Below are 14,619 nucleotides of genomic sequence, written 5' to 3' on the forward strand. Positions count from 1 at the left end.
GATGGAAAATGTACTGATTGAATGTGGCGATATTCACCCAGGTATACGGTGGGCACGAGTCTACATGAAGCCTTGGGTTTTAGGGACAACAATGGAAAGCTGCACACGTCCGCGATAGAAATAAGTAAGAGACGGTTAGAGTATTGGTGGCAGAAAAGTAGAGATAAAGAACAAAAATAAATAATGGGGGAAAAATAAGGTCATTCTGCCTTAAGAGGCAGAGAGATGGACTTGAATTTATATTTTTTTTGTATAATAACATAGATTTAAACAATGTAGATAAGGTATTAGGCCAACATGAAACAAGGAAGTTTTTTTTTCTTCGAGGCCTGGTGGCAGACATGTCACCGCCCCGTTTTAAAGGGGACGCTCATAGCATCCATCCATCCATCGTGGCCGCATACGCTAGGCAGAGCCTAAGAGTCTCGCGCACTGACAGGAAACAATGGCGTCCTTATGGACAGTGCACGGACGGTCTACTTTGGTGTGGTGTGTCCTTGCGAACATACACTATACCCAATTTAAGATTATGACTAGTACCATCTCCAACCAATCTGCCTTGCTCTTAATCTTTTCATGCCTAAACCTGCTCTCAACTACGACAGAGCCAGTCGTCTTTCTTAGTGTCCCTCTACAGGCGCAAGCTGGACAACTTTGACATTTCGATGCCTGTCGCTGCCCGTGAGCAGTCATGGCCACAACACCACCACGGAAATGAAGTAAAATGAGCGCTGAAATCGAACACTCGTTATCGTGTCCCTAAGCAGCGTTCTTCGGCTGATCTTGTGAAAAGCGCTGGAGCTGCATTGCTTGTAGCCGCCGAGTGAAGGGTATTTCGCCCAGGGTCATCAGGCCGCATATGTGGGAGCTGGTGTTCTTCACCTTGTACGTCAGCATCTGCGATGTTTAGCAGTACAGTAATACCAGGGTTAAGAAGGAATTAATGGGTGACAGTGAAGTTACAGAGCCTAAGACATGATATGCGGCTTCAGTCGAGACGGCATCTAATAATAATGATAATAATAATTATTATTATTATAGCGACAATGCGTAATTATTTGACATCACTATCAGCTAAAGTATTGCCAGAGTAAAGTTGGAAAAGCTGCATAGATGGCGGCTTGGCGAAGGAACCATTCACCATTATTTGGAGCTGCAGTTCCATTACCATACACACGTATACAGTAGCGAAAATGCAAATTATTGTTTTGACAACGCAATTTAATAAGTGAAAGCAGTTTTAAAAAAAACAATTTACATCCGGAGAAACGAAGGACACTAACGTACCTTACGTGCATGCAAGGACCGGGAAATTTCGGCGGCAGCCTCTAAATGTCATCTAAACACTCTTGTTGGCGTTTTACGCATGTTACAGTGATGAAAGTGCAAGTTGCTTCGTATCTTACTGTTACGTCTGTACAGCCACTTGTGGCTGTACGACGATTTATTTTACACAAGTAAACATGAACACGTTAAATAGCGCAGCTTAGGCGTTGGAGTCACATATGGCTAACGTTCGACACCAGCATGACGCTCGTGCCACAGCGCCAGTGTAGTCGCGCGCGCACTTCATCGTCGTTGTCTTCAAGCGAGACATGTCAATTCTTCCCCCCTTAGACGAAGTCTCCATAGCGGTCTGGAGGCCGCCTAATCTCTGGTGGTCGCAGTTTCCGGGTGGTTCCTGCTTGTGACGTCGAGGTCGACGGTTGCGAGGGAGGGTTGTTTTGCATGTTGAGCCAGTCAGGCCGTTGATCAGCAGAACTCGACGGCGTCTCTTCTGACATTGTGTCCGAGAAATCATCTGCTACGCTCCAATCTGTCGGTGATTGGGTTGTGTGTCCGGTCTGGCTCGTTTTCCTCATATGGTTGAGGTGACGCCGAACCTTTCCGTGGTCGCTTTTTACAAGCCAGGATCGTGGTCCGACGCGGCGCGGTATTTCGCCTTCAATCCAATCTGGCTTTTTCAAAAGCTGTCGGATGAGCACTCTCTCTACTACTGCGAAGCGACGGGATTTCGTCAATGTCTCCTGTCTCTCAGGGATGTGTATTTCCGTCTCCCGTTTGAGAAGATCGAGAGGACATAGAAGCTCTCGTCCAAACATTGCTTTCGCAGGTGACATTCCTGTAGCAGTGTGAATGGTCGTGTGCTGCCTATACAGGAATCTTGCAAGTCGGCACTGTATGGACTTGTCTGTATCCTTCAGGAGTGCTCTTTTCAGCTCTGCCGCATAGCGTTCTGCCTGGCCGTTTGTGGCAGGATGGTAAGCTGGTGATGTTGTAGCCTGTATGCCATTTGCCGTATAGAATTGCCTTATCTCGTTCGAAATAAAGGCTTTTCCGTTGTCGGAGACGACCTTTCGGGGAATGCCAAACGTAGCAAAGATGCTTCGTAGCACATCGATGACAACCGCGGATGTTGCTTGCGTCACGTGCCGGACTTCCACCCACTTTGTGTGTGCATCCACAACAACCAAGTAGGTGCGCCCGAGTAGTGGCCCCGCGAAGTCAACGTGCACCGTGTGCCATGGTGTCTTGGGACGGTCCCAGGAGGGAATAGGAGCTTTGGGTGGGCTCTTCTGCGTTGAAAGGCATTCACGGCACTGTCGCACCGTTTCCTCGATAACCTTGTCGATTCCGGGCCACCATACGTAGCTCCTTGCGCACTTCTTCATGGCTACCATGCCTCGGTGACCAGCGTGCAGAAGTGCAAGAACGTGGGATCGTGCTGAGCTCGGTATGATCACCCGTGATCCAAGCGTCAGGCAGTTGCGATGAAAGGCTAGTGCGGTCGCTCGTCGTCGGTAAGGAGCGAACTCATCTCCAGTGAGTTTCTCCACTGTGCCATCCTGCACTGCCTTGTACACCCTGTGCAGGATGTTGTCTTCTTGTGTCAGACGTGCTATCTCTGTAGCAGTGAACGGAGGTCTCGACAAAGCTTCGAACAATAGTACGTCGCCTGGTGGCCAGGGTTCATCGAGACGTTCTGGTAGTGGCAATCGGCTCAACGCGTCCGCGTTTTGATGGTTCTTGCCATGCCTGTAGACGATGTTGTAGTCATAGGCCGACAACTTGATGCACCATCTGGTCATGCGTGGTGAGAGGACTTGAGCCGTTGGCTTCCCAGGACCCAGTATGCCGAGAAGCGGTTGATGATCCGTGACGAAAGTCACCTTTCTTCCCGCAATATACTTGTGGAACTTGTGTGCAGCAAACACTACGGCAAGGCCTTCTCTGTCCAACTGATCATAATTGCGTTCCGCTGTCCCTAGCGTCCGAGATGCGAAAGCGATTTGCGCCTCTCTATTCTGGTCATCACGTTGAGACAGAACAGCTCCTATGCCATACGGTGAAGCGTCGCATGAGACGAGAAGCTCCTTCTGTTCGTCGTAGTGTGCCAGTACGGTCTGACTGAGAAGCAACCTCTTCAGTTTATCAAATGCTTCTTGATGCTTGGTCTCCCATCTCCACGTGGCGTCTTTCTGAAGAAGCTGGTAGAGACAGTTGGCAATTGTTGCCCTGTTCTTCAAGAACCTGTCGTAGAAAGCCAGCATTCCAAGGAATGATTGAAGTGCTTGCTTGCAGTTTGGTGCTGGAGCATTCGTTATCGCTCGAACTTTCTCTTCGTTGGTGTGGACGCCTGTCTCGTCAATTCGGTGTCCCAGAAAAGAAACTTCTCGCACTGCAAAACAGCACTTGTTTTTGCCGAGACGAAGGTTGCAATTGCGTAGCCTCTTCAGAACTTCTTCCAGTCTCTCGGCGTGTTCAGTGGCGTCTTTTCCACTGATGATCACGTCATCTAGGTATGCGCAAACGCCCGGGATGCCAGACAGCATAGTCTCCATAAAGCGTTGAAAAATGGCTGGAGCTGCAGAGATTCCGAAAGGCAATCGTTTGACCTTGTAAAGCCCTTTCAGCGTGTTCAGGGTCAATATCTCTGCTGTCTCTGGCGTTACGTGAAGTTGCTGATAAGCTTGTGCCAAATCCAGGGTGCTGAATACCTTGCCTCCCCTCAAGTGGCTAAGGACTTCATCTGTTGTTGGAAGTGGGTAGTCTGCCTTTTTCGATGCCTGGTTCACTGTGCAACGGTAGTCGCCACATATTCGCAACGAGCCGTTTTTCTTTCGAACAAGTACGAGAGGCGTTGCCCAATCCGAATGCTGCGCAGGCTCGATTATGCCTTGACTTTGCAGTCGATCCAATTCAGCTTCTACAGCTGACCGCAGCGCGAAAGGAACTTGTCGTGCTTTTAGGAACTTTGGTTTCGCTCCTTCCACGAGTTCAAGTTGTACCGCAGGACCGACGTGTCCTGAGATGTCCTCGTCGAACACAGACTGGTACTTGTCTAGAAGCTTCGAAACAAGTTTGTCGTCTGATACGTCATTGATGCCCGTGATCTGTATACCCAGATGAGGAAACCAGTTTCGTCCGAGCAGGTTGCAACCTGCTCCTTTGATGACAACAAGCGGTAGTGTGAAATTCTTGTTCTTGTGCTCTACATCCACCGTTGCACATCCGAGAACTCGGAGGGACTGGCCTGACCATGTGCGTAGGAGAATGTTATCCGTTTGAAGCTGTGGTGGGTCATCTGTCCACGTAGCTTTGAACGTGGCCTCACTGATGAGTGTGCAGGCTGCACCCGAGTCGACTTCGAACTCCAAGGTCTTTCCATGTATGCGTAGTTGAGTCATGACCTTCTGCGTGCTGGACGCGTCGATTAAGGTGTTGAGCTCGTAAAGTGCCGCGTCTGGTGAATCCTTTGGAGTCGTGACTGGTGCTGAGGCCACTGTCGAAGTTCCTTGTCGGGGACATTCGATGTTGTTGTTCTTGTTTGTTCTTGCCTCTTTCCGCTTTTTCAGGCAGGCCTTTTCAATGTGTCCGCGTTTCTTGCAGTAGTTGCAGGAAGCTGTCTGAAACTTGCAAGTGTCCGGACTATGCTGCGCGTCACAACGCCAACAGTGTTGTTTCTTCTTTTGGGCAGAGGCATTCGAGTGACGTTGATTTTCTGTCTTGCAGGTACTTGTGCAGGCTTCGTGAATCTCTTCGAATTCCGTTTTCACGTTTTTCTGATCTTCGACGGCGTTTTCAGCTCGCAGTGCGATGTCAAAGGCTCTCTTGAATGTCAAGTCCTTTTCTGCGAACAGCCGTTGCTGGACCTGCTCGTTCCGAAGACCGCAAACGAAACGATCACGCAGCATTACATCAAGAGGCAGCATTGTTGGATTCGCCGCAGCGTCTACGCTTGTTCCAAAAGTGCAATCTGCTGCTAGCTTCTTGAGCGCTGTTACGTAATCACTGACCGTTTCGTCATGCCGTTGGTCACGACGTTGGAAGCGTGCCCTGCAGAAGACCTCAGACGGCTGTGGATCGAAGTGCGCCTTGAGCATCTCGACTATGTCATCGTAGCTCACTTGGTTGGGCTGCTTGGGTTGAACGAGGGCGCAGACGACGTCGTAAGTCTGTTCCCCGCATAACGTTAGCAGATGAGCACGTTTCTTGGAAGCGTCCGTAATGTCGTTAGCCTCAAAGAAGAACTGTAGCCTCCCATACCAGGATCTCCAGGAGCCGGAGCTGCCGCTGAATTCGGGTAGCCGACCAAAGTCAGGCGTCGCCATCTCGTTCCGTTCCTTGACGTCGGTGAAGCGCCGGTGAGTCCAGAGTCTTCCTCGTCGCCAACTGTTACGTCTGTACAGCCACTTGTGGCTGTACGACGATTTATTTTACACAAGGAAACATGAACACGTTAAATAGCGCAGCTTAGGCGTTGGCAGGGCTGGGCAAAGATACTTTGAAATTGTATCGCGATACGATACAAGACACTCAGGCAAAAAGTATTTCAGATACAGATACAAGATACTTCCGGAATAATTGTATCCGATACGATACTTCCCAATTGTATCTTAAGATACTTCGATACATTTGCAAATTTGCTCTTATAATATCGATATAATGAAACAGGAAACGCTTATAAACAAAAATATTTAATCGGAATTTTCTTAACTGCGACCAAGTTTGTTTAATTTGAGAAAATATCTCTTTGTGTCCCTAGATTTCTGTCTTACTGCTCAATATATATTAGTTTCATTCCGAAACAACTCAGCTTAACAGGAGAGCTCTTAATACGCTGCGCTGTCAATGGTTCTTGTTTGACACCGTTTTGTAATTAAAGGGTGCCGCTTCTCTACCTGCCGACCAGCTACCCAAGCAACGCAGAACGTTGCCATGATGTTGCCTAAATGTGTCCAGATGTCAGTGGGTAACGTTGTGTGAATGCGCTTAATGTCCTCCTTTCTGACCACCACGAAACGTTAAATATATCATTGAAGCAACGTTCAGTGACATTCCAGACATTGTGGCAATGTTTGTACAACGTTTAAACAACATGATCTAAACGTGCATGTGTGCTAATTTGACTTTCAGGCAACATATACAAGAAACATACAGGTAGCGTTAGTGTGTGTATGCTGTTACTACCAGGCACGCCGACCTATTGTGGAAGCCACTGTGCGCAGCTCTCGGCCTGGAAAGCTGTCTGTCATGGCAGGTCGCATTAGTGTGTGTATGTTGTTACCATCTGGCACGCTGACCTATTGTGGAAGCCGCTGTGCACAGCTCTCAGCCTGGAAAGCTGTCTGCCAGGGTGGGGAAAAAACTGCATAATTAAATGCTGCCGAGGAACTAAAGCATTGGGGTGTAGGCGCGTTCCTTGATCAAACACATCTATACATACATAAATAAAACCTGTTAGAACAGCCAAGCTATAAAAATGTTAAACCACAGCTGCAGATGTCTGCAAGACTCAGCAGCACACTGTTTTTGTGTCATAAAGCTTGAAATGTGCCTGAAGCACAACCTGCACCTATAGATTACAGCATAAAAAATGTACAGTTTTGCTCTATGTAAACAATTAAGTACATTACGTTTTGTGGGTAGAATTCTTTATGTGAAGGAGGTCGCAGCCTACACTGAAGAAATCATGAGAACATGTAGTGCCGCAGCCGAGAACATGCACATGTCTGAATGCAAAAACGAAGAAAAAGTAAAAACACTTGCAAATGAAGATTACCTACTTTTTATTTATTTCTTATTGTTGCAAAGGCGGAGACATTACAGAGGGTAGTGGTATGAAAAATACAGTAATTTATATGAGCAAAACATATTGCTATAAAATGTTTCTTTCTACACACAGTGAGCCGCTGTGTCATCAAAACAGACAGAAAATGCCAAAAATTCTTGGTTGTACAATCCCAACCTGTAAACGCGCAAGGGGAAAATACTGGGAAACATTGTCTGTTAAATACAAGGGAGCACGCGATGACGGCGGACAGCCAATACCCCACTAATTTTCTTATGATGATGCACGTGTTGCACTTGATGTATATATATTTCCATACGTCTCTTGATCAACACATACATAAATTCATATACAAATATTGTTAGAAAAGCTCACCTATAAATTTAGTGTCAGACCAGACTCAGAACAGACTGCTTTCCTGTCACAAAGCTTGCAGTGTACGTGATATGCATCCAGCAGTTTCATTACTATATAGCATAACAAAATATGTAGTTTTGCTTTGTATAAACAATAACTATAAGTGAACATGCGTTGTGTGTGTATACCTTTATGTGCAGAATTGCACGCTACATTAAAGCAACCATGAGCACGTGCCGCAGCTTAGGCAGCAGAGACCATGCTCACGTGTTGAATGCAAGAAAAGGGGGAAAAAATGAAGACATTTATTCACGATTACTTATTTATGTGTTTAGTCACAGAATCAAACATAAATTGAAGTGGTACAAAAAAACATTTTTAACATGCGTAATTATTATGAGCAAGACATGTTGCAACATCGTTTCTTTCATATAATGTCAGGTGCTCTGTCATTAAAAACAAATAGACAGTTAGAAAATGGGAATAATTCCTGTTTATACAATCCTAGCAAAAGTCCGAGCTACCGGAGATTCCCCTCTCTCCGCTCGGTTTGCAGCCGACAACTGAATAACGCTTTGCCTCATGTCGAAGGCGAAGTGCATGCAGGTGCTATGCAGTGCACGGAATATACGCGCGACAAATGTGTGGCTGAAACTGCATCACCGCAGGGCCAAAAAACAAGGCACAGTTTCGTAGTGGTGGGTGGGAACAGGAACTGACGTTAACTTGACAACTGTTTGTTGAGACCTGGTTTAGACCAATCGACGAGCTCAGTGGTACGTCAAGTTGCCCACGGGCAAGTTTGCGTCACTGCGCGTACGAGCGGGATTGGTCAGGTGAAGGAAAGAGGCGCGGGAATTGTTTTTCGAAATGGAAGGTCTGCGCGGCTGTAATATTCGGAAAATGTGATTGCCGTGGTCTACTGTATGAATTGGCGAGCTTGTTTGGGGGGTGTAAAAAAAAGTCGGAGTCTATTTACTGGCCCTTTAAGACTAACAGAGTGGAAATGACAAGGACTTGGGAGAGCAACAAACGCGACAGACGACAGCGCTTCTGTTACTCTCCTATGTCCTTGTCGTTTCCGCTCTGTTAGTTTTAAGCATGTACGACCAACGTGCCCAAAGATTTGCTCTTCTATGCATTCATTAACTAATCTTAATTTTGCCCTTATATCCTCTTACAGTTACATTTTTTAAGCAGTGATAATTCGTTTGATTTTATAGACTGATGATATTTTGCTGTGACTAAATTGTACTTCACTGTGCAAATGTTACATAATATGATCACTAATCTTGTGTTCCCTGCAGTTTAATGAACTTTGTATTAGTAAATTCAGTTAGTGCATTAAGTAATTAATAAATGCATGTGTTTTTAGTAACAGATTTTTTTGTGTGATACTGCATGCGCAGTTTGGCCTTTGCATGTTAGCAATGGGTTGTTGCTCCAAAGCAATGAATCTTTGCTTCATGTGTTATCTTCCTGCTCCAAACTTCTCTCTTTGTTGCTCAAAAAGTTGCTTCTAAACAGAAGCCACGCCCCTCATAAATGGTGTGTCTATGATGTTTGGTTTGCGTCTTTACTGCTAAGAAACCTAGGATGGGTCAGGTGGGAAAGCAAGCCGTAACTCTCAAGACACAATTGTGACAGTCTGCCCTGATGATGCTGAATGTAAAAGCGAAACTAGAAACATATATTGCAACATCCTCTGTTCTTCGAGGAAAGGAAGAACTGTTCAGTCTATGACATTATAAAGTCACTGAAGTATCGCGGCATAAGCTTCCTCCTCATGGGCCGGGGTGTGCACTGACCTGATTGTTTCTGAGTACTGTACATCATTTGATACTTCCACTATCTTTGGTGAATAGTTGCTCGCAGACTCAAGCAGTGTGTCTGGTGCTGGCTCTGGCGTGATGTCAACGATATCTGGACCAGTAGTTAGCTACTGCATGGTTGTAGAGTTTCGTCTTGGGCTTGACGTCTGGGCATGTTTCTTCTTAAAAGTCTTGCCATGAATGTTGACGTGGTATGATCTTGGTGCCACAGGCTCTATTCCTTATTGTATCTTGCCCGTATGTGTGGGAGCTGGCAAAGAGTGATGTGGGCATGTGAGAAATTTGGGTTTATTTGCATTTTGTGCAGGAATAAAACTTAGTAGAATGAAAGCATAAGTTCATAGTTTTGGGCGGTAGCAAATTGTGTGCTGCAGCCCGTGGCAAAAAAACGAACCTTCTCTCCATAGTTGTCCAGCATATACCGCCTCATCACATCATTTTCAGCGAATCACAGCTTAGGCAAATGAAGTCATGTTGGTCCAATCCGTGGGCCCGAACAGGTGGCATTACCTCTGGCCAATGGAGGACTCGATGGCCGCATTGTCAGGCGACTGCACTCCTTGCAGTGCTCAGTCAATGTTGTGAAGGCACGTAGCTGGAGGCAGCAATTCATCCTTGCACCACGATGAGGACACCCTTCCTCTGTCAACGAACAGAGAACTCTTAACTGCTTCAGCTGCAGTGCAAAGGCATCATTACTTAGTGGATGGCTCAAATTCCCATGCCTTTGTGCCACACTTCGGCTCTTGAGGCTTTGTCATTGTGAGTGTGCGACTGGTATATGAGACTGGTGCTCCCTCCTGGTATAGTACTGCTCCAATGCCTTTCTCACTAGTGTCACATTGAATGATGAGTTCTTTGTCATCATGGCGAGCACTGGTGTTGCAGTCACGAGACATTTCACTGCCTCAAAGGCTTCTGTCTGCTCGTTTGATCGTGTCCACCCAGCATACATTGCCATTTGGCTTCTGATTAGTTCCATCAAATTCCAGTATGCCCTGGAAAAATGTGGCAACGTAGTTCACTATACCACAATGCCGTGTGCACCACTTGCATCCATGGGAGGTAACATTTCAGCGGTCGCTCTGGGCTTATGAGGGTAAATGAGTCCTTTGATGGTGAGCGTGTCACCCAAGAAGATCACTTGTCCTGTGCTTGATTCTAGCATCTGCTTGTCGATGCAGATGCCTTTGTGCATCTCTTGAGCAGCCTCTTCAACCTCCACCTTCTGTAATGTTCTTCCTGGGTCATGTTATTTCCAGTACCATACACAAGTATGTCATTTGCGGCAGGTGACTTCTTCTGGGCCATCAAGTACTGTTTGGAATCGCTTCTGAAAAATCCGCTCACAGCCAAACCAAATTGTAACCAAGGCCATCTGTAACATCCAAACGGGTTCTGGAAGGTTGTCAGCTGACTCGACTTTGATCCAGGATGCAAAGCCAGCATCCATTCTTTAGATCCAGCTTGGAGAACACTTTTGCTTGTGAGAGTTCTTGTAAGATACCCTCTAGCACTGGCAGGGGGCGTTCTCTCCTTTGTTCAATGTTTTCACATTGATGCAGATTTGCACATCACAGGAGTTCTTTTTGTCAATTACCACGCAGCTCACCCATGGTGTCAGCTGATCCACCTTGGCAATTGTTTGTTTCTTTTCGAGTTCTTGTAGGACATACGGTAGCTGTGGCTTTATGCTGAGTGGTACTTGGCTTGTAGTTGACACCTCCGGTGTAACTGCAAGCCAAGTAACAGTGGTTTTTTGCTTCTATCTACCGTCAGGTGTCACATGGGTACGCGCTGAAATTTATCGTCAATAGTGTTCTTCAATGATGCTGGGCTCTGTCCAAGTGCAGACATCAACACGTGGTTCACCATTGAGTCCCATATTTGATGTTTCTCTCTGCAGTAAAGGTGCAAAGTGCATGTCCACTTTGACAATCTTGACTAAGTATATTTTCTGTTTGTTACATTTTTGAGATTGAGTCAACACTTCTCATTTGGAACAATGATTGTTCCATTGTACGTTATCAAGTGTGAAGGCACTTCCTCAAGCTTGTTTCGCACATAGCTTTTAGGAATGGCATTCACTGATGCGCTGCTGTCAACTTGGAATCTCATCTTTTCATTGTTTTCTGTAATGTGAAGCGCAACAAAGATGCCATCCTTTTTCTTTTCTTAGCACAGCACTTCCTCCTGGCTCGATCCACTCTTGTGTACCGCTCAGGTGCTTGCTCAGGACTTGTATTGCATAGCAAAGTGGTTTTGTTAAGAGCAGTTTGTTTTATTTTGTTGAAACGCTCTTTTTTTGTAGAAAACGTGCGCATTTTCACAGTACCTGCACATTCAGAGGATGTCGTCGCTGCGTGTTGCTTGTGCTTGGTTGTCTTGACGACGTGCAAAGGGTCTGTCTCTTCCTTGGACACACTGGCATTCTGCCTGAATGCTTCTAGTTCACTCGCAAACGTTTCATGCGTGAGGTACTTTTGCAGATGTTTCCAAGGTTGGGTCCTCCAGTTTCAGCAGTTTCATGGGTACCTCTTGATCCCTAAAATGACTTAGTCGTGGATCATATTGTCTCGCTGACCTTTGCAATTGCAGTCTCTCTCCTTTGCCTTGAGGTCTGTAAGAAATGCGCTGAAGGCTTCCCCCAGCTATGCTTCCTGCATGGTAATACGTATTATGTGTAGATTTAATTTTTTCTGGGCGCCAAGTAGCCATTGAATTTCTTTACCACGGTGGCGACTACCTTTTCAGTTTCTGGAACTGTCAGTGTTGGCACATCCAACTCCGTGTTGTACACATGACACCTGATCCTGCAATGGTCACAGCAGTGCAATCTTTATTAATCTGACTTGTTCTTTTGACCATTCGCTGTCACGTATATTTTAAGTGCTGTTTTGAGGACTTACAGTTGCCTTGAAGGTGTCCTGTGAGACACATCTCTGATGGCGCAATCGCCATGTCGCTCACCATTATTTCACTCGGGCAACGTCACAACAGTTCTTTTGCAGCGTAGTCATAAAGTTTGCTCATTCGAAATGCGCCCTGGTCTTGATTGCTACTTGGTGGCTCTTCTTACTTCTTTGCGAGCCGTTTCATACTATCTGACACCTTTAGTTGCGTTTTATTACTAAAAAAGACCCAGAATGGGTCGGGAGGCAAAACTAGTTGCAACACGATGCCAGGGTGATGGCCTGCCCCGATGATGATGCTGAATGTTAATAATAATAATAATAATATCTGGGGCTTAACGTCCCAAACATGCTGAAGCAAAAGTGAAACATATATTGCAACATACAAGTGTTATTTTTACGACTGCACAGTAGTTATTAACATGGACAGGCATCTGTATCCTACAAGTCTGTATGCATACATGTTGAGAGGAAGCCTACAGCAGGCCTTTTATTGCCTGAGACTTTGATGTCTCAACCCCTTTAACAAGGTCATAAAATGCTGAATGCTCCTGCTTAACTCTTTTACACGTGTAAATTTACTGTGTTTTGTGCGTTCAGTTACAGATATAAAAGGGCAACATAGGCTGCAGCTCTATGTGATCCATAGAAGGATTGGAGTGTGAAAAACACAGACAAAAATGCTAAGCTCTAACTCTTGTCTGTGTTGTTCGTGCTTCTTCAGTTGTTTATGAAAATGCACCGACTAGCCATTGTCAACCTTTATTCAAATATGAGCATACACAAAAGTCAGAAAGGTTCCCGTTTGTGTTATTGGATGTTTCAGAGATTATTTTCTCTATGTGGCCTCTACGTTAACTTATAAACATTGGCATGATATCTATATATCACGTTGATATCACGTGATCATTTGATTGTTGTTGCAACATTAAAAACACGACGTTAAGGCAACGTGACCATTTTATTGTTGTTGCAACATCAAAAACACAGCGTTAAGGCAACGTAGCTCCAGCAACGTTAATACAATGTGGTGTTTCACTGTCTAACGTTGCTGACATTCGTTGCATTCAAACAACGTTGACTCAACATCCTGCGTTACTTGGGTAGCGGGTAGCCATCTGAATACAAGAACGTCAATAAGAAGCCTCCGCACGATGGCGCAAATACCGCTGTGCAGTTCTACCTTGTACGTAAGTTAGTTAAAGACTTTGTTTATCCGGTGGACGACTATCCCAGCCCCGCGAGGGAAGGATCATCGCGACGCGGCCACACATCGCGTCGGCGTGACGTCATCAACTCGGCGAGCAGCCCTCGCTACTTCCGCCTTCTTCTGGCACCCGCGCCTGCCCCTGTGCTGGCGTATTACAGTTTTCGCAATACCGGATCACCCGAAATGCAGCAACAACGCTGGTAGCGATATTTTTTCGTGACGGATCATGTTTATATTGAGGGCTTAAAACTGCAATGATTTTTATATTCTACTTACCTGCTGGCGTGAAGCGTTCGTTAGCAACATATTGACTAACCTGCAGTCATTTGAAATTTCTTCTCCGAGAGAACAAGTGCCGTCGAGAATTGTCTCAGGCATATTGTATAGTTACGTGAATTACGCATATTGTAGTGACACAAAGCGTTGCAGGATATTAGTGCTATTGTCACTTATGGCTCCGACTGTCTCGTGATTTGCAACAGTGAAAAACTTTACGGTGACCTCAAACAAGAAAACCAATATATCTTAGTCAAATAGCAAGGCATTTCCGCATCAATCACAGTGAATACTTTTACAGGTCGTTTCACGTAACTTTAGAATCAAATATCTAAAAAAGTGGTTAAAGGGACACTAAAGAGAAAAACGATTTTTCTCGTATTAGGAAACTACTCTTTCACAATACCAAAGACACCACGCTTGCTGCGAGAAGACGCTCGGAAGTGAGAAATCGCGCAAAAAGAAAATGTGGGTGTCGACGCCACCTTGAAGTTTCCACACCATTCGCCGTGACGTTACATGTTTTGACGGCGCCTACTAGGGCCTACGTAGTTCCTAAACGGTAAAAATGAAGTACACTGTCCTTGAGGGGGCCATAGAGTTAACATACCAAGTTTGTAGGAAATTTTTTTGAGGCAATGGCGCCAAAATACGATAAGTACACTTTCAAATCCGTGACGTCACGCGTGGAGATTATGGCGCGAAATTAAAAATTAAGCTTTGAACTTCATTTTCTCCTTTATTAATACACCTATGATGGTGAAATTAACGACATTATAGTTCTGAAAGTACAATTTATCAATCTAAACCTATTCATTGTTTCTCTTTCGTGTCCCTTTAACCGCGACTGAATAAAACCAATGGAGTATGGTTTACCGTCATGTGGCACTCCTTATATTATATTTTATATTGCGCTTAATTGGCTGATTAACTGAGGTCAAAAATGATTTTTAATATTCA

This window comes from Rhipicephalus sanguineus, chromosome 10 (assembly GCF_013339695.2).
Source record: "Rhipicephalus sanguineus isolate Rsan-2018 chromosome 10, BIME_Rsan_1.4, whole genome shotgun sequence".
NCBI classification, from domain to species: Eukaryota; Metazoa; Arthropoda; class Arachnida; order Ixodida; family Ixodidae; genus Rhipicephalus; species Rhipicephalus sanguineus.